At 39.2% G+C, this 25772-nt stretch overlaps 1 protein-coding gene across 1 annotated transcript in view; it reads right to left on the bottom strand.

Annotated features, from left to right (window-relative positions):
• SEMA3D (semaphorin 3D) overlaps window positions 1-24969 on the bottom strand; it is a 197373-nt gene extending 172404 nt beyond the window's left edge. The window contains exon 1 of the mRNA XM_039223233.1: window positions 24434-24969. The gene's annotated coding sequence lies outside the window, so the exon portion shown is untranslated. The remainder of the gene's footprint in view (window positions 1-24433) is intronic.
• Window positions 24970-25772: the final 803 nt, after the last annotated feature.

Genomic DNA, 25772 nt, shown 5'->3' on the forward strand with positions numbered 1-25772 from the left:
TAAATGTCTGGCTTCACTATGGCACATACTCTCTGTAGAATACATTTAATATATTATTTCTGGGAAATTTCAGGATAATATTGATAATATGCAATTTTAACTTTAATTCCTGATTTGAGAATGAAGAACCTATGTAAGATTCAACTCTACTGTATTTTGTTTATAGCTGGCCAATAAAATGTGGTCCTTTATTCAGGGAGATAACAATGTAATTTTAAAGGTGTATACAAATAGCTGTATTTTAAGCAGAATGTAAATGCTATAAAAGATATGATTATAAATGAAATGGTTAAAAAATCCTGTCTTGACTCAGATGGGAGGGGAATGGAGTGGAATTGATGATAATTTCATAGTAGGGATGTCGATTAAGCTGGAATTTGAGAGTAAGTAAAATTTCAAGAGACACATAAGATACGACATAAGACAAGAGGTGACATAAGATGAGAGGTGTCATAGTTTTATGTGGCTAAAGTCAGCATGATGTAAGCTGAAAAGTCATATTGCAGCCAAAGGCATTTAGACTGGATTCCGCTGTCACACAAGGATTAAGTGACAACAGTGGCATCTGAAAATGGTTGATAATGAGGGGATTACATTATCAGGTGAAAATCATGCCTTGCCCAGAATGGTTTCATTACTTGTGGTTTTTCAGTAACTGGATGCATATATATATGATATATATATATATCAGTATCTAAAACTTCACATTTCAGGTCCACTTCAGGTCATTCATTCTCTTTAAATAAAAAAAGAGCCTCAACTATTCCTGATCCCTCTCATATAAAATAGGAACAAATGTGTGATGTAGGAATTGCAAATTATGAAGAGAGTATGTGCTTGAAAAGAAATATATAGAGATACACAGAGATATATGGATATATGTCAAAAGAAAATTTGAACTAGTTCACCATTTTTAAAAAAGTATGTTTTGCATAACATAAAATTATATAAATACCATATTCAAGCATATTACATGCTTCAGTAGTTTTTATAAATTGATGTTTATCTATTTTTGAGAGACAGAGTCAGAGCGCTAATGGTGTACGGGCAGAGAAAGAGAGAGAGAGGCACAGAATCCGAAGCAGGCTCCAGGCTCTGAGTTGTCAGCACAAAGCCCAACACAGGGCTCGAACTCACAAACCATGAGGTCGTCACCTGAGCCAAAGTCAGACACTTAACTGACTGGGCCACCCTGACTCCTTCGCCTCAACAGTTTTTAATCAACAGAAGAAGGTGCAAAGAAAATGATTAACAACATAAGCAAATTTAATAAAGATGAATATCTAATTTGGTTAGAATGGGTTTATTTTACTTTTATTCAATGCGAGATTTCATAAACATAGCTATACATACACACACACCCATATATACACACATAATACTTAATGTTTCAGTTTTGCTTAAATTTTATACTTTTCTGTAAGACTTTGATCTTGCAAAATACAGTGTTCTTACCCAAGATAAAGGTTTTGGAATGCAAAATCCTAAATTTGTTAGGGCTTAGGATTAAATGAGATCAGAAATATGAGTTAGGAGCCTATGAAATAATTCAGGCAAAAGAGCATGAAAGTTTGAATCATGATGCTGGCAGTAAGAATGGAAAGGAGGGAAATTTTTAAAAAATCTTGACGAACCAAGTGGAAATAGAGAGCAGGGGAAAGTGATAATAATAGCAGCTAGCATTTATGCAGGGGTAAAGAACGGTCACTATCCTAAACTGTGAATCTACTGACTTATTTAATCCCCACAGTAACCTATTAAATAGTCTCATTACCCCCATTTTATAGATGTGGAAACTGAAAGAGATACAGTAAGGTGTCCTAAGCTCTAAGCCGATAAGTGACAGTCAGGATGGGAACATAGGCTGACTAAACCCAAAACACATGTTGTACATTACATCAGAGATGACTATTGTATGAAATTCAGATTATTTGTTGGATAGTGGTAACAGAAATCAACAAAAGAGGTTAAGAAGTTTGGTAAAGAAAAGAAAATATTATAAACCCCTGCTTTATTTTACACATTTGTGCTTGAAGCCCAGTAAGATCAGAAAACGAGACAAGGAGGTTTTGTACAAGGGGATATAACAGATTATGACCAAAGCAACCGATCATGCCATTGTCTGATTAATGGTGTACAGGTGCTGTGAAAAATTACCACATTTTCAAAAGCTGGATGAAAAATGTCCTCAAATCAACACAAATGAATTGGCCCTAGGGAAATATCTACCAACCATGGCTGGTGAACCGGAAGTAGTTTATTAAATACAGGTAAGCAGAAACCACCACGGAGATCATGGAGCACAAACAAGATTATGCATCATTATGTAGGAAACTACATCAACCACATCAAACCATGAGATGTTACACGACACTGATTTTTGTTGTTGCTGTTGCTTTAAATGCCTGATCTAGAGATCTAGGCTAGATACATGGACAAGTGAGACCAAGAGTGTCTGGAAATATGGAGGATAGTTAAGCGTGGGGATGTTCTAAAGGAGACACAAATAATTTCACTCAAAGTGAAGAAAAGAAATTTAAGAGCTAGAATAATAGGAGTTTCAATTATTAGAAGTTTTCACCTTTAGAAGATAGTAAACTTTTCTATGAAGGTGATACTATTGTTGGAGACACATTTGTTTATATTTTAGTAGGAATATAATTATTTTTGCCTAAAATTCCCTAGATTTGTTTTTATGCTACTACAGAAATATCCTCAGGAAGAGTTATTACAATTAAAGCTGTACCTGTGTAGAGATACAATCAAAAGACCAATACATATAAGAAGGGAGAATGTATTTTCAAATCTATTCACCAGCTTAAAAAGAAAAACACACACACACACACATATAAAACCGGGAAAGATCATTCCAGGAAGGTTGGAATTTCCCTCTACAGGAAAATATCCACAAATGAAAGATGAAATGTAATAAATAAATACATGATTAAGAGAAAAATAAGACTGCACATCTGCTTCCTGGTAGAATTATGATGAATATATTGGGAAATGTTGCTTTTGGTTTCTATTATTAAAGGTGACCACATCAAGAAAGCATGATATTGCATAAAAACATTTTTTGTTCACACCCAGAGGATAAAAGTAGCAATGCTTTAGATAAGTCTATACCTCCGACAAAGAGCTATAAACAACAGGCCAATAGCTGCACTGCATAATGTTAACATGAATATTTTTGATGAGGACATTTATTTTGGGTTACAGTCTACACTATAGTTGAACGATTTGACAGCATTTTGTACCAGAGTTTCTCATTTAAAAACATGTGGAAAAGGATGCATGTCTACCCACATATCTATCTATTTAGCATTTGGGGGGTGGGGGTTGAGTACAGTTAGACACCAGACCCACACCAGACCCAGAGGGAGTGTTATCTTTCTACAAGCTACTCAGAACAAATTGTACAAGAAATGACCAACAGCAAATGCTATATAACGACTTCTAGTGATGTTTAAGTATGATCTTTTGTATTTTTTTAATTCTAAAATTGTGAATTTTTCAAGTGGGGCTATTCCTCTGCAGACATTCAACACTGATCTTAAAACACAGAAGTTGTTCTTTCATGTTTAAGGAAGGAAGAACAGAAAGTAAAAAGGAAGGGGAAAATTCACATTACTTCATCCTCAATCTTCTCTATAAAATTAAGAAATTGGACTGGATATTCTCTCAGGGGTGTGTGTGTGTGTGTGTGTGTGTGTGTGTGTGTGTATGAAATATCAAACAAAACAAACAAACAAACAAAATCCCTTGGGTACTAGTTCTGTTAAATAAGTAACAACATACACCATGTTGGAGAAATTGCAAACTTCTGTATTGGATATACACAAATACAATATATTTAGACTGTAATACAAAACTGTAAGAATACTATTTTCTGAACACTAACAAGTTGTCTGTTACTCTCACAAGCATTTTTTTGTTGTTAACATTATTTCAAATGTGGGTAATCTAAAGCCAAAATAAACTGATAATAAGGAGGCAAATGGTATACTTGGCATATTTTCCTAGCTTATTAACTTAATGGTACATAAAGCGATAACAACCTCAACCTAGCACCTAACATTTTTTAATTAAATAACTACTGCTATCTTGTGAGAATTATTTTAGATTCTTTGATTGAAAAAGAGATACTCAAGATTCCTTGATACTCTCCAACTAAAACAGAGGAAGAACAGCTAAAGTATGGAATTCCATCCTTTAAACAAAATACTATTTTGCTGATGCTACATATAACTTGGGATCTTATTTTTGGCTCTTATAAATCTACTTTGAATTTTATTTCAATTCCAGTTACAAATCAATGGATTGATTGTTAAGTCAGATGTCAAGGAGAATGAATATAAGATGTGAACAAAGTCTCTACCCTAAGGAGCTACTAGTTTGCATCTAGAGGCACCTGGGTTGCTCAGCTGGTTGGGCATCTGACTTTTCCTCAGGTCATCATCTCACGGTTTCTGAGTTCAAGCCTTGCATACGCCTCTGTGCTGATAGCTTGGAGCCTGGAGCCTGCTTCAGATTCTGTGTCTCCCTCTCTCTCTGCCCCACCCCTGCTTCTGCTCTCTCTCTGTCTCTCAAAAATGAATAAATATTAAAAAAATTAATGTATCCAGATAAATTAATTTTAAATTTAAGTGATTTATTAAAACATGAATAAATGTGAATCTGCGTGATGGAGAAAATAAGTTACTGAACTTATTTATGTTTTATTAATTGTTACCTTGATGAAGAAAGTGAGATTTGAATTAACTTTTGAAAAATGGACAAGATACTAAGAGATTAAAAAAAAAAAAAAAACGAAAGGAAGGAACTCCACTCAGGATGAACAGCATGAGCAACACTGGACACAAAATGTTAAACATATATAACCACAAAGTAAGGATTTACTATTTTATTTTACCAACTATTAAGATTGTCATAGGCTTCTATTTCCAGTTCTGTGATCTCTCCCTTAAGGTTTCGATCTACACAAATTCTCCATCCTCTCTATCTAAAGCTTATTCCAGTAACCTAAAATATTCAACTTCCTTTAACAGGAAAAATTTCATTAGGTATTCTATATCCTGCAGGAATTAAGTCAGAACTCAGACCTTCTATGTGGGAGGATACTAGACACTTGTTCCTTTGTGAGTTCCGGAAACAATATACATTCATTTCAAAAAGTGTAACATCAATGAGAAAGTTTGAAGGTTAACACATCCGTTATATTCCTAAGAGGAATATAAAATAGTTCCAAGTCAGGCTGAGTGCAAAGTTCTCATTATAATAAAACACTTCGAGTATACAATAGGACAAAACCGTGAAATCCACAAGTAACAAACAAAATACACAAATTACAAAAAGTCTGATATAATAGTCTTGTGTTTCCCTGGTACCCCTATTTTCTATTCTCATCACCATTGTGTTAATCCAGCCATAATTACGTCCGTGAGGAGTCTCTTAATTGGTCTCCTTGAAAACTAGTCCTAGATCTATCTTCCTAAAACATGAAGTCTTGGGTTATTTCGTGGTTCAAAAATGTTTAGTGACTCTCAATTGCCTACAGAATAAAATCCAAACTCTGTACCCTGGCATCTCAAGGCTTTTGCAACTAATAGAACAGCTTACTGTATATACAGTATACTGTATATGTCTGAGATGAAATCGAACTCTTAATGTTGGTTTTTAAAAATAGCAATGGTGTCAGGAACTGGGTAAGGTTCTTTATCTACATGTTTTCATCCAATACTCACATCTGTTTTGAATGTGAGGTTGTCATTTACTCCACTTCAATATGGGTATACCAAAGTTGATCATGTTAAATAACTTCCCAAATTTTCCCAAATAATAAATTGTGACTTCAAAGTGTACTCCTTTTCCACTATATAGTGTAAACACTTATGTGTACAAAATCACGACCACAATGGAAGGCGGCACATGGTGAGATCATTCTAAGAATTTAAACTGCTTGCTACGTGGATGATCAATAGCCTTAGACTAGCATCTACTGGAAAAAGCACTGGCTAAGTCACCAAAACCAGGAGAGAGTTCAGGGTTAATAATTTATGTGTCCTTTCCATTTAAATCAATAATAACCGGAATGAGGAAAGTGAATGGATCTGTGAAAAAAGACTGTGGAAAGAAGACAGCTGTAGGCAAAGTGCAGTTAGTGGGAGGAAGAGAAAGGCGAACCATGATGGGGCTAAAGAGCAGTCAGATACAATCAAGGAATTATAGAGGCCCCCAGGTAACAACCTGCATAGTAGCCCAAAGGTTTTCTCCCCTTCCCTACCTGTCTTCAGTCGGGAGCTATAGACCTAGAAAAAGAATCATTGCCTTGACTCAGATCACTCTTTTTCTAGTGACCCTGGAATGACCTGGAAAACCCACTATTAGCCTGGTTGGTCCTTATGAATGACATCTAAAAGTAATTACCTGAAAAAGAAACTCCCCCCTTAACCCAGCAAAATATCTATAAATTATCGCCTTCCCTTAAAATTACACCAAGAGATAAACTCACAGATTTATAAGTATTTATTCATTAAAGTAATTAAAAAACAATACAGGGGTGCCTGGGCAGCTCAGTCGGTTAAGCACTGACTCTTAATTTCAGCTCAGGTCATGATCTCGAGGTTTGTGAGATAGAGCCCCACATCGGGACCCACACCGATAGCGTGGAGCCTTCTTGGGAGTCTCTCTCTCCATCTCTCACTTCCCCTAGCTCGCTCACTTGCTCGCTCTCTCTATCTCTCTCTCTCAAAATAAACCTTAAAAAAGAGAAAAAAAAGTAATAGGAATAATAGTAAATTTTTAAAAATAAAACAAATTAAATGGACTTTTTATTCTTTAAAATTGTCCTTCTCTTGATTTGCTCTAACAAAATTATCCTTAAGAAGTCATAGAATAGAAAATGCCACATTCCAAAGGTATATACAGAGGGAACGATATATACAGAGAGAGTGATCAGGTTTATGATTACTTAGAAAATATTTAGAAGTTATTTCAAATAAATCCTATTTATCCTATCTCCAAAACATTTTATTTCCTGTAAAATAGAATATGGTTTTATAAATTATTATTAATGTAAGATATGTAATTAATATAAGGTATATAAATAATTTATAAATTATTATGAATATAAGCCTATCTAGGAAGATTCATATGCAAAAGTGACAATTAAGGGAATAGACTCATCTGAAACAATACCAAGAAAAGCATTAGAAAGGTATTTTCCCATAAAACATTATTCAGTTTCACTTCCACTTACTCAGAAGCTGAAGTGATCTTTAAGTTCAATTTCTGGGAATGGTCATTGATTAACATACTTGCTGTTTCTATTAGTTTATTCCAGAAAACAGCCAGGAAGATGAGGCAGCATGAGACAGAGGTGCTCTCTGCATGTAAGATTGCTTGCATCGAGATGCAGGCATCACTCATTTATCTTTGGGCTCTTCCTTAACTTCCTCCTTGAGAGATAGGGCTTAGCTTCCCTTAGTGAAATTCATCCTTAAGTGCCTAATTACAGTTTTCTGCAAGGTACCCCAAAGTCCAAAATTTAGGGAGTAGAGATCCAGGACTCTCTTAGTAGTTAAATAGCTCAAGTAGAGCAAGTTCACCACTGGTATGTGGTCTGGAAAAGGCCTAGTCCCTGGACATGAGACTGAAATACAAGAGAATGTTGCTGGGCTGAGTTCCAGCTCCTGTAGTGGTGGACATTGAATTAGGTCACTTCATTTTTCTCTCACTCTTTACAAAGGAGACTGAACTGGAAAAGTCTGAAACTGCAGAATAGTGAGAGCATTAAATGAAAAGTTCCAAGAGCAATACCTCCTGAGGAGAGATATAGGGATATGGTAGTGGAAGTAAGCTGTTTACCAAGGGGATCAAATTGGCAGTGGGTCCATACTGAAGGGCTAAAGAAACATCTATGCACTGGGTAAAGGAAAGGAGAAAGGGGAAGGAAAGCTGCTGAACAAATCTTTATGGCTTATTTTGGGAATGGAGCACTTCAGCAAGGAAATATGAAATGTTCCAAATCCCACAGGAGATAGCTCAATGACAATGGTGAGATACTGAGAAATAAGTCTGGAAATTTAGATGGGGTGCCTAAGGGTTTTATTACTCCCTTTTCAGCCTCTATAACTAGCTGTTTCTTCTCTGACAAAACTAGTATTGACAGTTTCCTTTGCCCTGGATTCTTCTTCACATCCCTGTATCATGGTCTGTTGAAATGTGCCCCCAAATTACAGTTGGCCCTTGAACAATACAGGAGTTGGGGGCATTGGTTCCCACACATTCAAAAATCCTCATATAACTTTTGGTTCCCCCAAAACTTATCTACTGATAGCCTACTGTTGACTGGAAGCCTTACCAATACCATAAACAGTCCACTAGCACATATTTTGTATGTTATACGTATTATATGCTATATTCTTCCGATAAAGTAGGCTAGAGAAAAGAAAATGTTATTAAGAAAATCATGAAGAAGAGAAAATACACTTACAGTATTATACTATACTTAATCGATACTGTAAGTTACATATCTGTTTGTAAGATGAATCGCCTGTCAGCACCTATGTCAAAATTGTCTTACATGATATAAAACACTGTAGATGTTATCGTATTACTAACATCAGGCATCAAAAATGAAAAGATCATGTGAAAAAGAAATTCATATTTATTTACAGATGTAACAACTCATGCACTGATAAAGAAGCAGCAGCTATATGATTGCTGATGGCAGCCTAGTGTAATCAATAGAATGTTTTACAGTAGCCCAGCCTACACATTCATGAATGAATTGTGATAAAGTTTTTATGGCATATAGTATTACAGTCATTCATAACACAGTATTAGAAACCTTGTTAACATTTTAAAGCCACTTACCTGTGATGACTGATCAATACACAATTTCTCCAATTATGAGAAAGAGGCATACTGTATGGTAACATAATTCTTTGACAGCAAAGTTATAAAACAGTAAGAAAACTAACACATTAATTTTATTTTAAGTGCCACTCACCTTATGCACATGATGTTCTACAGGATGAATACATAGACAATGATGATGATAATGACACAGAAATGTCTCATACACTTCTTGCTCTACAGTTATTAGATTTTCATCAAAGACACACACATACACAAGACATAGAGCTGTTAACTGTATGGCATGATGATTATTTGCTGTTCATTAAGTGGAAGTGGATCATCATAAGGTTTTCAGCTTTGTGATCCTTACGTTGCATAACTTTAAAAGGAAGGGGGAGGGGAAAGTTGATCTTGCTGTCTGAGGGATGGCAGGGGAAAAACTGGTAGAGGAAGTGGAAGGGGAGGCAAGAAAGGCAAGCAGACTTGGTGTAACTCTGGAGTGGAAATACATTGTCATTTCTGTCTGATTTTCTTTTTTTCTTCACTTTGCTTTTTCATTTCTGTAAAAGTGTTTCTAAACAGTATTGATCCATCTTCCACTATTTACTTCCATTTCAGGGTCCCTTTCAATACAAAACTTCATGCTATGAAAAAAATAAAGTCAAAAGCAGTCTTGCATCATTGGGCCTCTTCAGCCAGATTGTCTAATGTCAACTTGTTTTCTGCACTGCTTCTTCTATGTCTCTTTCCTCATCATGGGGCATTGGTACAAAGTACTCATCTCCATCAAGTTATCTTCTGCTAATTTTCTAGTGTGGTGCTTATTAGCTTTTCAGTTTCTCCAAGATCCATACATAACTTGAAGCCCTCACCCGCTACCCCCCCCCTTTTTTTTTTCCATATCCACAATCTCTCTGATGATTTCCTTGATTGGCTCTGTCATAAATCTTGTGAAGTCACACACAACATCTGGACACAGTTTTCTCCAGCATGGATTCCTTGTTTCAGTCTTGATGGCTTTCATAGTTTTTTCTATGAGGATGACATCTTTAACGGTATAATCCTTCCAGATTTTCATGGTGTTCTCTCTCTATCAGGGTTCTCTTTCATAACATTGACAATCCTACCATGTGTAATGAACCTAAAGGTCCGTAAGACCCTCCCTGACCTAGAGGCTGAATTAGAGACATGTTTAGCAGTAAGTAGATCATTTTGGTGCCTTTGGTGTTGAACTCATGGGGTGCTGGGTGGGTCGGGCATTGTCCAACAGCAAAAGAATTTTAAAAGGGAGTCCCTTTCTAACAAGGTACTTCCTGACTTCAGGGACAAAGCACAGAGAGAACCAATGCAGAGAAAGGGTTCTCGATGCCCAGACCTTGCTGTTATACAATTAAAAAACTAGCAGCTGCTGTTTATCTTTCCCCTTTGAAGGCTCAGGGGTTAGAGCTTTATAGATAGGGCAGTCCTGATCATAATCCCAACTACATTTGCACAAAACAGTAGAGTTAGTTTATCCCTTCCTGCCTTAAATCCTGGTGCTCACTTCTCTTCCTAACAAATATCCTTTGTGGCACTTTTTACCAGAATAAGGCACTTACATCTGCATGAAAAGCCTGTTCAAGCAGATACCCTTCCTCCTCAAATTTTGTAACAGCGTCTGGGAACTCATCTGCTGCCTCTTGGTTGGCAGAAGCTGCTTCCCCTCTTATCTTGACATTTTTTAAGCCAAACCTCTTTCTAAAATTATGAAATCTTCCTCTGTTGGCATTGCATTCCCCAGCTTTAGATCCTTTGCTTTCTTTTTGCCGTAAGTTGTCATAGAATGACTTCAGTTTTTCTCAAATCATATTAGAGGCTGTAGGTATGCTTTTCTCCTCGCAATTCTGCACCCACACAAAAGCTACATTTTTTACTATATTTTCACAAAGAGACAAAGAATATATTCTGCAAAAAGTAGAAGGTTTTAGTGCTTACTGCTATAGCTGAAATGATGGCTTCATTTACTTCCTTCTCTTTTATCTACAATGGTCCTTACACTGGATTCATTTATCTTGACAAGGCAGGCATTGCTGCAGACCTCAATCTGTGGTACATATCAAGCGTTTCAACTTTTTCTTTTAATGTCATAACTTTTCTCTACTTCCTGGGGGCACTTCCAGCATCGCTACCCTTCATGTGGTTCCCATGGTTTTATTTAAGGTTTACGGTATTGCACTAAACACAATGAAAAATATGCAAGAGCCACAAAAGATCACTTTTTACTAAGATATGACATTGACTAGGGAGAGACGAACTGTTCACATGGAGATGATTAGTGTCATGCCGTGTTTTTAGTAGGACTCACAACACTTGAGCTCACCGCAACAGCAACAGGATGTAACTACAAAATTGTATTAGTAGTACAGTATCCACCTCAGTTAATTTTATGCAGCTTTAATTTAATACTGCATTTTTACATTGGTTTATATTTCTCTCAAGTGTGAATGGTGCTATGATAAATTGATAAGTTTTAACTTTTCATAAAAGAGTTGTGTATATTTTACGGCAGTAAATGACAAAATAGACTAGCATTGACATATATTTATGCATTCATGACCTGAATTAATTTTTCAATTATATGCTAATTATTCTATGTGTTTTTTCAAGTTGTCATAAATCCCCAAAAAGTTTTCTGATATACGTCTTTGAAAAAAAAAAAAAGGTTCACATAAGTGGACCTGTGCAGTCCAAACCCCTGCTGTTCAAGGGTCAACTGTATGGCTCTTTAAACACACTCCTGTGAAAAATAAGGGGGTGGTAATCGTCAATCCTAAAATGTCATTCTATTATCCAGGAACAAAACAGGGAGGTCACCAAAGGACTGTTCTTTAAATGAAATGAATGGAATTCAGCAGATAAAGGACAAGAAGGCACTAGGAACAGTGTGTAAATGGTGTGAGAATCAGACCTTAAATGCAATATCCATGATCTGAATAAGGACAAAGAAAAGATGATACCCACAGATGCTGACTGTAATGTGCCACACCATACCCGATTCTCCTGTATTCACACATGTAATGCTCACAATGCCCCATGAGGTCAGCACTTTCACGAAACCCAGTTGAAAGACAGGAAAGAGGTACAGAAAGGCCAAGCAACTTGTCTGAATCACACAGCTAAGATAGGACAGAAATAAGATCTGAACCCAAGCTGTCTGCTTTTACAGGGAATCGTCTCAACTATTGCACCACAGCCCCTCCCACACTTTAAAGCCTCAGTTTCAAGTTACACTAATCAAAGAGTCTGAAACTTTCAGTTACCAGTGAAACCTCCTTGTAAGTGGAGTATTGAGCAATGAAGACCAACCCACAAGCGTCAAAGTAGTATGGTGGAATAGATGAAATCCAAGAGAGAAGTCAGGACACTTGGAGAGGACACTTGAAGCATAGGCTACACACAGATAAAAGCAGAAGTTACGGAAGAAGATGACAGAATTTTTTTAAAGGCCCTAGAGAGAAAAGACTGGCAGTATGAATAGGACCTTTCGATTATCGTATTTAAGATTCCAAAGAGATGTGATTTGACCCACAATGATCATGAATTCTTTTATAATTGTCCACTGAAGGGTAGCCATATTTTATCATCTGTATTTCATCAGTGATTCTCTTTTCTTTTTTTAATGTTTTTTATTTATGTCTGAGAGAGAGAGGCAGCATGAGCAGGGGAGGGTCAGAGAGAGAGAGGGAGACAGAGAATCTGAAGCAGGCTCCAGGCTCCAGGCTCCAAGCTAGCTGTCAGCAGAGAGCATGACGCGGGGCTCGAACCCACGAACCGTGAGATCATGACCTGAGCCAAAGTCAGACGCCTAACCGATTGAGCCACCCAGGCGCCCCTCATCAGTGACTCTCATAATACCCAGTGAAGGCACCGAATAAATACTTCTCAAATAAAAAATGACAAGGGAAATAGAGGTGGGAAAGCTCAAAAGTAATATGAATATGTGTGAAGTAAGATTTGTGATGAAGGAATATAGACGTGAAATGAACTTTATGATGAATTATCTATATAAAGTAGTCACATGAGGAAGAAACAGGCAATGGATTCTAAATGGATTAGTATCCATTCAGGTATTAGAGGGTGTTCTTATTATATACAAGACTTGATGATATGCTATGGGAGCATGAAAGAAGTCAAGGTAACAACCATTTGATCTTCATCCTTGAGAAACTTAGTCTTGTGATCCTAGAAGTAAGAGAGGGTAATAGTTAATAGTTACTGGGAACTGGAAAAGATCATAATGACTGGTGAGTAGAATTTGAGTGAAAAGCACATTTTCAAGCAAGACTTAGAGGACATATGTAAGGTAGCAAGGAGAATGGGCATCGTCTAGGGTCAGGAGAGGTGGTAGCAGTAAAGGGCATAATTATTCCAAGTGAAAGGAGAAATCAGAGCAGTCAAAAACCCACGAGAAAAGAGTACAGAGAATGTAGTCCCATGAGGTTGATGCTGGTTTGCCCTGCTTATTGAGTTGGGGTATTTACAAGCCTTTTTGGTTTTGCTTGTCCTGACACATTAACTACTTAAAGCACAAACACTTTCAAAACTGTTTGTATGCAATAAAGTAAGGGGAAAAGGGGAAATTCTATATCTTCATTTCTGATTATCAGAAATATCAGAAGGGTTATGACTACATAGAAAGGCTGATTGTTTGCTGTCATGGAAATGATGGTTGTGTGACTGACAGATATTAGGGAAACACAGATCTCAATGCAAGTGTTATTTTTAATAAATCTCAAGTGAAAGTGCACAGGATATGAAATGACCACTCAGTATACTCATAAATTTTGAAATTTGAGTCAAAAGTACCATTTCTTGGGAGATGAAAAGGCCTATCTGATAGTGACACAACAAAAGGGTCCTAAACAGTCAACATACAAAGATGGGGGGGGGGTTGGGTGGAGTGAGGAATCCATAATGTCTTAGCTCAAGCTCTCTGAAGGGTTTATTGAGTGCACATGTGTAAGCACAGCATTTCTTTTGTATGCAAGTTACTCCTGCCAAAAACTTGCCCTTTTTAAAACCTGAACAATGAACACTCTCTGCCAAACCTCATCACAGTGCAGTCTAAGACAACAATCCCCACGGCTCTGTGAAATGTGAATCAAGCCAAAGAAAGGGAAATGTTATTCTCTCATCTGTGCAACCAGCATAAATGCTTTTGAACAGCTACTTTACAGGTGATAAAAGTCTTAACTTCAAAAGTTGATTGGTATTAACTTCCCATTTTAATGTCATAAATAACATCTTACACTATTTCATCATGCAAATACTTCTGCAGACAGAATGATCCGGCTTCTTTAATCTTCTACCATCCAGCTTGGAGAGCAACTTATAACACACTGAGTCAATAGTGATAAGGAACTACATGAAGCTATAAGACAGACCCTAGTGTGGCCAAAAGGGTGCATTTTGAATCAGAATACATATCAATGATAAAACTAATAAGTATATATTTGCACTATCTGACAATGTTGTCATCTAATATGGAGTCAAATCTCAAAGTTGATAAAATTTGAGATGATTACTTTTATCTACAAAGATCTTTTTCAAAAATGTACTCTAGTTATAATTACGTATTCACAAGGCAACAAGCACTTGAAAGTACACTGATAGGAAGTGAAAAAGGAGACAACACGACAGCCTCTGGTATGCATTTTAAAAGGTTTTGGTTAGACTATTAGATTCCTTCATTCTTCTTGTTTGACTGGGTTAAATTACCATAGGCAGGATCTCTCTTTTTTTAGAAATGTATGTGATTATTTTGTGTAACAAAAATGAAAACCCTGAGTCTAAGACTCCAGTGAGAACCCAGAGCATATTAGTCATATTGATCTGGGTCTTTCTCAGACGCTTTCATTATTTCAGGAAATTCAGTGGGGTCATACCAAAAAAGAGGCCCTTTAGTCACATATTCTGGAATTGGTTTCCATGACTTATCCTGAACAAGTTCTTCAAATGTGTTTTATGCTATGACTCATACAAACTAAAAACAGAAAGGAAAAAAAAAAGCATAGCTAAACTTTTCAACAATTGCCACAGTAGAACACAAATTCAGCAGAAACTATAGTGAACTACAAAGCACAGAGTCAGGTAACTGTTAAAGAATTGTAGGGGCGCCTGGGTGGCTTAGTCGGTTAAGCGTCCGACTTTCGCTTAGGTCATGATCTCGCGGTTCGTGGGTTCGAGCCCCGCGTCGGGCTCTGTGCTGACTGCCAGCTCAGAGCCTGGAGCCTGTTTCAGTCTGTGACTCCCTCTCTCTCTGACCCTCCCCTGCTCACGCTGTCTCTCTCTCTCACTCTCTCCTGGAAATAAATAAAAAACATTAAAAAAAAAGAAGAATTGTAAATATGAGGCAACAATAAAAAATAAGACACCAATATAAAAGCTTAGATAAGACAAGTAAAACATGAGGACTTTTAGTCCAACTGTAATGAGAGCTTAGTTCAAGAGAGTACAACTTAGAATTTTTAAAAATGTGAAACAATTTTTAACACAGGGAAGAGAAGGAATACTCCATGATTTACAGAGAGAAGGGAAAAGCATCTATAAAAACTGAGAACACACACAGTGAAAACACACACACACACACACACACACACACACACACTGGCAGCCTGTATTTCCTACCCACTCTACAGTAGTTGGCACATAGGTTAAGTCTCAGGTTCTAGGGAGTTTTTCTGGGACACAGAGGCCTCCTAGGTATATTTATTATTTTCAAAATAAGAATGATATGTGTATTAAATATAATATTTGATAAGGAATAATATTTAACATATGTAATGCAGTAGGTATCCTTTAGATTCAAAGAGGGGTAATAAGAACAAATAGTCATTGAGCCATTTTGGCAAGAATTCCAGAAGCATAATCATCATGTAGAGCTGGCACAGGTGATGGACCTTGTCAATATCCATAAACTAGCAAGGACAGAGATAGAAAAAAAGTTTGCCTTCTCTTTTAATATTTAAGATTGATTTATAGGACAAGATAATATATAGGTTTTTTTGCATGAGAACCTATAATAATGGTAATAGAACATATTTTAATAATCCAGATACCACATTCTCTTTGAAAAAAGTGATTATGAGAAGAGCTAATTCAAAATATGTGTTTAGTAGAATAAGATCTATAGTATTTTAGTACCAAAAAAAAGTACCTTGAACTAGGGGAATAAAGTAAATGTTTAGCTGAATGACATTAACCTTGCTGATGAAAAAATGGTTCACCTCTTAATAGTTTCTCACCATGATTAATCTACATGCTTTCAAACATGATTTTTAAAAACAGACTTTAATTTTAGAGTAGTTCTAGATTTACAAAAACATTGAGAAGATAGTACTGAGTTCCCCTAAATACATACCCTATAATAGGGTCCCTATTTTTTTTTTTACACCTTACGTTAGTATCTACATTCATTACAATTAGTGAACCAATACTGATATATTATTATTAACTAAAGTCCATAGTTTATTCTAATTTCTTTCATGTTTGCCTAGTGTTCTTTTTCTTTTTACAGATCCCATCCAGGATACCACATTACATTTAGTCTTTGTCTCTTTGGCTTCCTTCCTCCTGCCTGTGACAGATTCTCAGATTTTCTTTGGTTTTGATGATCTTGACAGGCTTGAGGAGTATCAGCCAAGTGTATTGTTGACTGCCCTTCTATTGGAATTTGTCTGATGTTTTTCTCATGGTTCTACTGGGCTTATGGGTTTTGGGGAGAGAGACTGCCGAGGTAAAGTGTCCTTTTCATCCCATCATATCAACAGTATTTACTATCAACTTTCTTAATGACTGATGTTGACCTGGATCGCTTGGCTGAGACAGTGTTTGTCAAGCTTGCTGAACCTCTGTACGACACCATTTTCCCCCTTTCCATACTGAAGTGTTTGGAGGAAGAGACCATTCTCAGCTTACACCTCAGAGGTAGGGAGTCAGGCTTGCCTTCCTTGAGAACAGAGGATCAACATACATTATTTGAAAATCTGCATGAGAGATTTGTCTCTTCTCCACTTATTAATGTATTCAATCATTTATATTAGCATGCTATCATGCATAGTTATTTTACATTTGGGGTTATACTCAGTACAACTTTATTTATTGTTTGTTTGTTTGTTTGTTTGCTCAAAGTATTCCAGCTTTGGCCACTGAGAGCTCCTTCATTTGGTTCCTGGGTCTCTCTGACATACCCTATCATTGTGTGTATGTGGTAGTGGTAGTGGTGGTGGTGGTGGTGGTGTTGGTGTGTGTTATGTGTGTGTTTGTTGAGCACTTCTTTATTTCTTGGCACTACAAGAAGCTCTAAGCTCATTGTATAGGCACTGTCACATATAAAATTTATTTTTTCAATAAATTTCATGTTTAAGCTAAGAATTAACACACATGTTTATAGGCTTATGAATAAAATTTTACTGCCACATCTCTATGCTTATCTGTATTTTCTAGTTTTTCAGTAATGATCAGTCACTATATTCATGATGAAAATCATTATTATAAAAATAAAAGATCTACAAAAACATGCACACCTTTCAATAAGAAAACTCAAATTCAATAAGAAAACCCCACCCAGGTGAGGCACCTGGGTGGCTCAGTTGGTTAAGTGTCCAACTTTCGTTTCAGCTCAAGTCATGACCTCACAGTCTGTGAGAAAGGACCCCATGTCAGGCTCTGCACTGACAGTGTGGAGCCTGCTTAGGATTCTCTCTCTCCCTCTCTCTCTATCCCTAACCTGTGCATGCTCTCATTCTCCCTCTCTAAACAAACAAGAAAAAAAGAAAACTCAAATTACTATAAATTTCTATTGACCCAATATTTAGCATTCATAGTAAACTAAGAATTCTGAGTTCTAAGTATCTACCTTTGAAGCAAAGTTATATTTCAAAATTGAAAGTGTTTCTCAAATAAGAATAGTATTCACTTCTTTCTTTCATAGAACAATCAATTCAGATATGAAAAGGAAACATTTATCTAAAAACAACAATAACAAATACCAAAATCCAAGTGAAAAACAAAAAGTGGGAGTAAAATTCTCACTAATTTTATACATTCTATCAAGAAAACCAGACTATTTAAATGTAATGTTAGATTATGACATCTTCAGGCATGAATTCAGCTGTCAACAATGTGTAAAAAAAGGCTTCCACAGAAATACTTATGCAACTTAAGATGGTACTTTGGACATTATTTTTAAGCAACTCATACAATGCTGATAATAAACGTATGGATTATACTACGTCTTTGCCTCTTCACTAAGGCAACTCCAGACAATATATACTGAACAATTCTATTAGTCTAATTTCTGCTAATCCAGTATATTTGAAACTACTAATGTTTAAGTCACTAATTAGGTATCAGTTATGTAGCCTCATTTGTGGACTAAATATGACACCAGAATCTTTACAAGGTGTTTTAGATATGTAAGAGATTAATTAAAGAGGAGCACTAGTAAAATGCATTGTTAGTATAGAAAAAATAAATTGGACCTTTATCTGATGGTAAATTAATAATGTCACCTTCATATACCTACACAATTTTACTTCTTTTTCATGAAAGCAAGAGTACTATACTTCTTTTTAAGATGCTCAGTAATTTAGACATTTTTATATTATTGACTTTGTTCTTAGCAGTAATAGTACCATTTAATGATGCTTAAGTCTATTTAGTTGGAAAAATATAGCAAATGTTTCCTTTTTTCCTGTGATTTGGTAGTAGAACTCACTAATAGGAAGCACTAATAACCACCAGTTTTAAAAATACTGGTGTCATGGCACCTGAGTGGCTCAGTCAGTTAGGCATCCAACTCTGGCTCAGGTCATAATCTCAAGGTTCATGGGTTCAAGCCCCACACTGGGCTCTGTGCTGACAGTTTGGAGCCTGTCTTGGATTCTGTGGCTCTCTGTCTCTCTGCTCCTCCCCCAGTCATGCTCTGTCTCTCTCTCAAAAATAAATAAACATTAATAAAAACACTGGTGTCTTATTTTTTATTGTTACATCAGATTTACAATTATTTAACAATTACCTGACTGTGCTTTATAGATACAAAAAGTTGAAGCTATTATGTTAAATTACCTATAGAAGAAACAAGGGACATAAGTTATTCCTAATTTCTGAAGAAAACATTACATCTTTAAAAAGGTGATAGATTCACATAGACACAGACTCTTCTAGTCACCTAATTCTTGGTTTATTTTACACATTTCTATAGGAGGGTAATACTTGTAGCTTGCTGAGCTTTGCAAAACAATGGGCAAATTGTCTTAAATTCACCAGTAAAAGGTTAGCTAATCTGTTAAAGACAGCCTGGCTCACAATTCATGACATTAGAAATTATTAAACAAGGGGGGCCTGGGTGGCTTAGTTGGTTAAGCGTCCGACTTTCGCTTAGGTCATGATCTCACGGTTCGTGGGTTCGAGCCCCGCGTCGGGCTCTGTGCTGACTGCCAGCTCGGAGCCTGGAGCCTATTTCAGAATCTGTGTCTCCCTCTCTCTCTGACCCTCCCCTGCTCATGCTGTCTCTCTCTCTCTCCTAGAAATAAATAAAAATATTTTAAAAAATTATTGAATAATAATAACATGGATATGAATGATCAAATATTAATGAAGACAGAAAAATCATTAAACTCACTTAAAATAAAAGTATGAACACTATGCTTCATTATATATTTGAGCTTCTTGAAGCACTTAACTATTTATCTGTTTTTAATTTATATTTATAATGGTCTAATTATTTCAATTTTATTTTAAAGAGAGAGAGAAAGCATAAGCAGGGACAGAAGGACAGAGGGAAAGAGAGAGAGAATCTTAAGCAGACTCCACGGTCAGCAGGGAGGACCAGTGCAGGACTCCATCCATGATCCTGGGATCATGACCTCAACTGAAATCAAGGGTAAGACACTCAACTGACTGAGAGACCCAGGCACCCCTATAATTGTGTAATTATTTGAGTATGTCTCATTATTATTAAATTTCAAAATCATTTCAAAGCTGTTGTAGTTGCTTATCAGTGTATTTCCTATTCATAGTGAATTTTGCTTTAGCTATATCCTTCTTTCTTCTTATTATTTAGGTACCTAAAGTTAAGGTGAATTAATAGGCACACAGATGATGTAGATTCTCATGTGTAAACTGGGTCCTTCTAAAAAACTCAAAAAGATTAAAATGAAATAATAACTTTTCATAGTGTGCAACATTTTCTTAATAATAATAATTTTTATGTACCTGTGTCACACAATCATTACACCACTTCTGTACATTATGCACCAGGTTAACACACTCAGCATCTCACCACTTTTTTCTATGATGGGATAAGACTCATCTGTAAGACAAAACCCTCCTTCCTAAAAATTTCTGAAACAGTAAAGTACAATACCAAAGCCCTTTAATCTGACCTTTCATAGGCAATAAGGAGGTTCAAAATCACTGTATTAGCTGGTTAGATAAAGAATTAGACTTCAGTATGTGCTAAGCATAGAGAATATGTTTAGCATTGTACTAACCTGAAGGTATAAAAAGTTAAAAGCCAATTTCTTCCTTCAAAGTTCTCATGATCTAGTCAAGAATCATAAACAACAAAAGGAAAGAAGTAAACAAATTATTAAACGCTCAGAATATTAGCTTGAAAAGCATGATGAAGATGTACAAATAAAAAAGGATTTTGGCCAAGGTTCCTCGATGAGTGGAGTATTTTTAAACAAATTTTGAGGCAGGAAGAAATTGATTAATAATTTTGTCATTATTATTACCGTTCTTCCTACTTATTTTACAAATGTGGAGATTTCTTTTCTTCTTTCAAGGGATATGTTACTGAGTGTTGAAATACTATTTTATTCAAGTAATTTAGCTCCAGGTGTTTATGGAAAGAATAATAATTTTTCAAAATAGAGCTACGGTCACTCTGATTCATTAAATCAATCATTTATTAACTGACAAGAATGCTTCCCAGAGAATATATGCCAGCACACCATTAGATTTCCCAGACAGAACAATAAGGTTCAGAATCACATTTGTTTTTCTCAAAATAATGAAGCCATAAAAAAAAAACACCAACCTGAATACATACTAATGTTTATTAAGCCAGCACCAATTAGAATGTTTTTTCTTTGAGACTGAAAAGGTGATATTCCAAATACTTATTAAAAATGGTGACAACTTAATCCAGTAACTCTCTACAAGCAGTATACAAACACTGGTCCACAGAGATACCTGCCAATTCCAGAAGACCTCTTCAGAAACATCTTCAGGTCTATGATAAGGCTTTTTATGGTTAACACGTGCTCATGTAATGGAATGAGAACACCGTATGAAGAATAAAAATGAGGTATCTTGAAACTTCCTGCCTTAGTTTAATCCCAACCGCAATGTACTTCCTACTTCTGGAAAAGAAATAATGTGAGAGTAATTCAGCTCCATGACTCAAGTTCAGACCTATAGTCGATCTGTCAGCTTGTCATTGGAAACAGTACATGTACTTCCTCTGTCTTTGTAATTGTTTATATTCCTGACCTTCCCTGCCACCAAAAATAATTCCTACTCCTACCCTTACCAGCCCTACACAAGCACAGAAATTAAAAATTCAATTTATCTTTGTGCATTTTTCCGATGTAAAAATATAAAGCAAATTTGTTAACTAAGACTCACCTACAAAGGCAATTCTACAAGAAGGCAAAAAAAAAAAAAAGCCACATAATTTTTTCTCTACCTTTTACCCTTAGTTTCTGCTGGTATTGATTATAATTTCCTGTTAATTCTAAAACATTTTGCACTGTCAGACACTTTACAATGATCTGCTCCCCTCACAGAGTCAGGAAGGTAACAGGAGTCACATCATTACTTCTCCTAAATGGACAGACAGCAGACTTTTACAAAGGTGAAACAGGGGTGCCAAAATATGAAGTAAGTTTTTAGGTATTCAGGTCACGAAGGCAATAAATAGACTGAGGAAATCTCCAGTAATCTCAGGAAATTTTCTCAATACAGCCATTGGGTTGCTATTTGATAAAATACGTTTCTTTGTTTTCATTTTCCCTCTCCAATTATTATTAAAGTCACTAAATAATTCCTAAATACTACAACAGACCTGTGTAAATATAGATTATTAATATCACATGCATATGATTCTCGGCCTACACGCTTGATGTGGTCCATACCAATCCTCAGTGATGGATTCCATTTAAATTCTTAAGTGTTCTTCCCTAGTAAATTATCATATACAGATGCAGGGTCGAAGGGATCTTAGAAACGTCCTCTCTTTAAGTGGTGACACTGAAAGCCTCCAGGGACACTGAAGTCCCTGAAAGGTAAGCCACATGTCGGGAAAATAGGGGCAGGCTCAGCCCTGCCCCTACTAATTTATATTTGGACATACCAATGAACACTTCTACATCTCCTTATTCTCATTTCTAAAATGAAAATAACTGTTTTATCTACTCCCCTATCCCTCTATTCCATTTTTAAGTACTTAAGGATGACGATTCTTTGTTAGGATGGCAAAAACAAAATGGGACACCACACATTTCTAATCTTGTGTCTCTGCTTATTTTGTTCCACCTAAAAAATAAGAATGACACTCTGTGTGATATTGTTGGGACTATTAATCGTGATCATGTATTAAGCACCTGCAATGCAATACGTGTTTGATAAATCTCCACCAATTTTCCATTTCATAAATGGGCAAATTCCATTTGAAATGTTGGCAATCCAAATCAGTACCGTTTTATTGTCTCTCAGCTACCTCTTGACCCTCTTCTTATCTCTTCCCACATCACCTTCCTGTATTTCCTGGCCTTTCTCTTCCAAGGGCCAAGGTCTTTTCCCATCTCCCTGACCTGGACTGTCGCTTTGGAGCTTGTCAGCGGTGACTCCTCTGGCCAGCTTCAACTGCTGGGCGGAGGCTCAAAGACTTCAAGGCTGCACAGAATTGAAGCAACTCCCCGCTGGGGCTGCTCGCTTCCAACCCCAGCCCTCCCTGCTCATCTCCTCGATATCTGGCCTCGGTAGAGCTGGAGAAGCGAAGGCAGCCCTGGAGTGATGACATGTGGCTCTCTCCCTTCCCCACCCTCCACAGTTTTCCTTCCACGTGCGGAACCCATAAGGCTCTGACCGCTCTCGCCCTGGCGGTTGCCATGGTAACACAACAGCAGCACCAGACTCAGGAGGGGGTCTCATCCCTTCTCCACTCCCCCCTCAACCCTTTCCTCGGCGTTAGGCCCTCCCCCCCAAACACGGTCAGGAAGAGAAGGCTTCCCGGCTACAGGAGACTTCAAGCACCCCTCCACACCCCCCCCCCCCGGCCTTCATTCGCTAGTGCAAACGGCACTGACAAGCTAAGGAAGGATGGGAGGGGCTTTGCTGGACAAGAGTCCTCGCTTCACTCCGGGCTACATGGAGAAAAGTTCGCCTTTTTAACTCCAATGTCCGTAACAAGGAACGCGGGACCTCAGGGGCCCAGCTGCGGGGCGCGCGGCGCGCGTCCAGTCCCCTGGATTCCAGCTCGCGGGCGAGAGCGCACGGTCTCCTCCAGCAGTCAGGTCCCCTCCGCGCTGGGACGCAAGCCGAGCAACTCGGCCCACGAGGCTGAACACAAGCCACCAGGGAAGAAGCTGCCGGTGCCGAAAATAGCCCTTGCACTGCCCGGGCAGCCCATTAACGCGTCGACTCCGGGCGGGCCGGCAAGGGGCCAGGAGGGGACACCCGGGGTCGGGGGGGGGGGGGGGGGGGGGGAGAGTCACTGCGTTAAATTCCCAGCAGGAGTCAACTCCGAGCCAAGCCGAGGCTACCAAGGGATGCCCCGCTCCAGCAAGAGTGCGTTTTGCAATAACCAGCATTTCCCAGACAGCCGGCTTCGTGGCCGGTGTCTGACTCCAACTTTACCCTCTGGGTCTAGAAGGATGCGCGCTTCCATCAGACGGAGGGTCACGGTTCCTCCGCGGGCGAAAAGGCATCGCCCATCCCTCTGCCGAAGCCACAACAGAAACAATCGCCAGGGTCCCCCCGTCCCCTCCCCCATCCCTGAGGAAAGGTGGGGGGGGGGGGAGCGAGAGTGTGCAAGCCCTTGGTCAAGTCCTCCCCAGACGGTCCCCACCGTCGCGTCTCCCAGTGAACCTGCAGCCGGCGGAAGCCACAGGACACGTTCCAACGCGCTCGCTGCCGCCTTGGCCGCGGAGGGAGCGAGGAACAGAGGGAAGTTCCCGGGAGCGTCTCTGGAGGGAAACTTTGCGCGGTGCTGGCGGCGGGAGGCTCTGGCTGAGGCGGCTCTGGCGGCGGCAGCGGGGAGGTGCGACCGCGTCCCCGCCGCCACGCTGTCCCCGGCGCGGCGTGCACAGGCCGTCCGCGCCTAGGCGCACTGATTCCCTCGCGCGCCCGCCCCGTCCGCACCGGAGCGCTTTCTCTGTCCCAGGACGGTTCCTCATCTCCTGGGGCTACGCATCCCGCTTGAGACCCACGGCCACCCCAAAACGCAGTCACCCCGGCTTCACTCTGCGCTCCCCGCTGCGCCCTCCCCCTGGGGTAGCAGGTGACCAGAAGCCAGCCTTACCTGCCGCGAACTCTTCTCTCCCTCTCTCTGGGCCGGGTGTCCTTTCAGGAACCGAGGACGGGGATGCAGGCTGCGGGCGTGCGCGGCGGCGACCCGGGGCACAGGCGCGAGCTCCTCTGAGACGCAGCCCTGGCGGAGCCGCGGAGCCGCCGGCGGCCCTGGCGGAGCGCGGAGGCTGCGGCCGCAGAGGCCGGGCCGGGAGGCAGGGGGCGCTGCTGGCCCCGAGCGCGGAGACGGGACAGGCGGGGAGCCAGGCACCAGCTGGAGCTTTGGGGAGGCGAGTGTGGCGAGGAAAGGCACGCTCCGAGCCGGAGGGCGGCTTTTAAGTTTGTGGTGTGACCGCAGCAGCTGTCCTGGGAGAGACTCAGTCTTTCTAAAAAGGGGATGCTCAAAACGCCGGGGATTACCTCTCCCCTTCCGATCTCCTCCCCCAGCCCTCCGCCCCCCTTTCCTTGCGCACGCCAGTCCTCCCCAGCGCGCCCAAGTCGATCCCTGCCCGCGCGCAGGCTGTCAGCAGCGTGGATTAAATGTGGCTCCGGCCACGCTCTGGCATGTTTTTCCGGACTGGCCACCCCGTGCACTGTCTGGGCGGCAGCCTCTGACGTTTGAGCCCACGTCTGGCTGGCTGACTTTGGGACCTACGTACTCTATACCATACGGACCTCCCGCGGAAGAGACGGGACAAATAATGTCCAAAACAGTCAACAAAACCTCAAAAAGAGTACCTGTGTTCCAGTATGAAAAACCCGGGGCCGCTAGCCATTAGGATGCGTGTTGGAGACCAATCCTCTGCTAAGGGCCTGGCACCCCCAGAAAGGCAGGCGGGGGGAATGAGGGGAGGAAGGGCAAAACCCCCAAGATGTAAGTCTTCTTTCCTCTTTACCTCATACCAGGCCAACAGGAATGTGTAACCTGTTTCTGTCTCAGGAGGTTTCCTTTGTAGATTTGTACACACTTTGGTCTTGCAATAGGAAACTGAAGTACATGGGGACCAGGGGTGGATCCAAATTTTGTGGAGCCTGGGACTTACACAATTTGGAGGTGACATCCTCTTTAAGAAAAACAACGCGGAAATGGTTTAATTCCTACAGATTTTACAAAAACGACCAGGTGAATTTATTGTCGGGCTGCCCTCAGGGTCGTGGAAAGGGCAAGTGATGAGTCCTGAAGCTTGGGCCTGGTTAGCTGCAAGGTCAATCCTTCTGTGACGGGAACTTTCGGTCTGGAGTCACACACCTTGCACTTATTAGTCCCAAACATAAAGCTGACTTGGAGGAGAGCCGCAGAAAAAAAAAGCAGGCCCAGGATTCTGCGTGTGTCAGCTTGATTTAAGGGCACA

This window comes from Hyaena hyaena, unplaced genomic scaffold (genome assembly GCF_003009895.1).
Source record: "Hyaena hyaena isolate Hyena2069 unplaced genomic scaffold, ASM300989v1 scaffold_1303, whole genome shotgun sequence".
In the NCBI taxonomy this organism is placed as follows: Eukaryota; Metazoa; Chordata; class Mammalia; order Carnivora; family Hyaenidae; genus Hyaena; species Hyaena hyaena.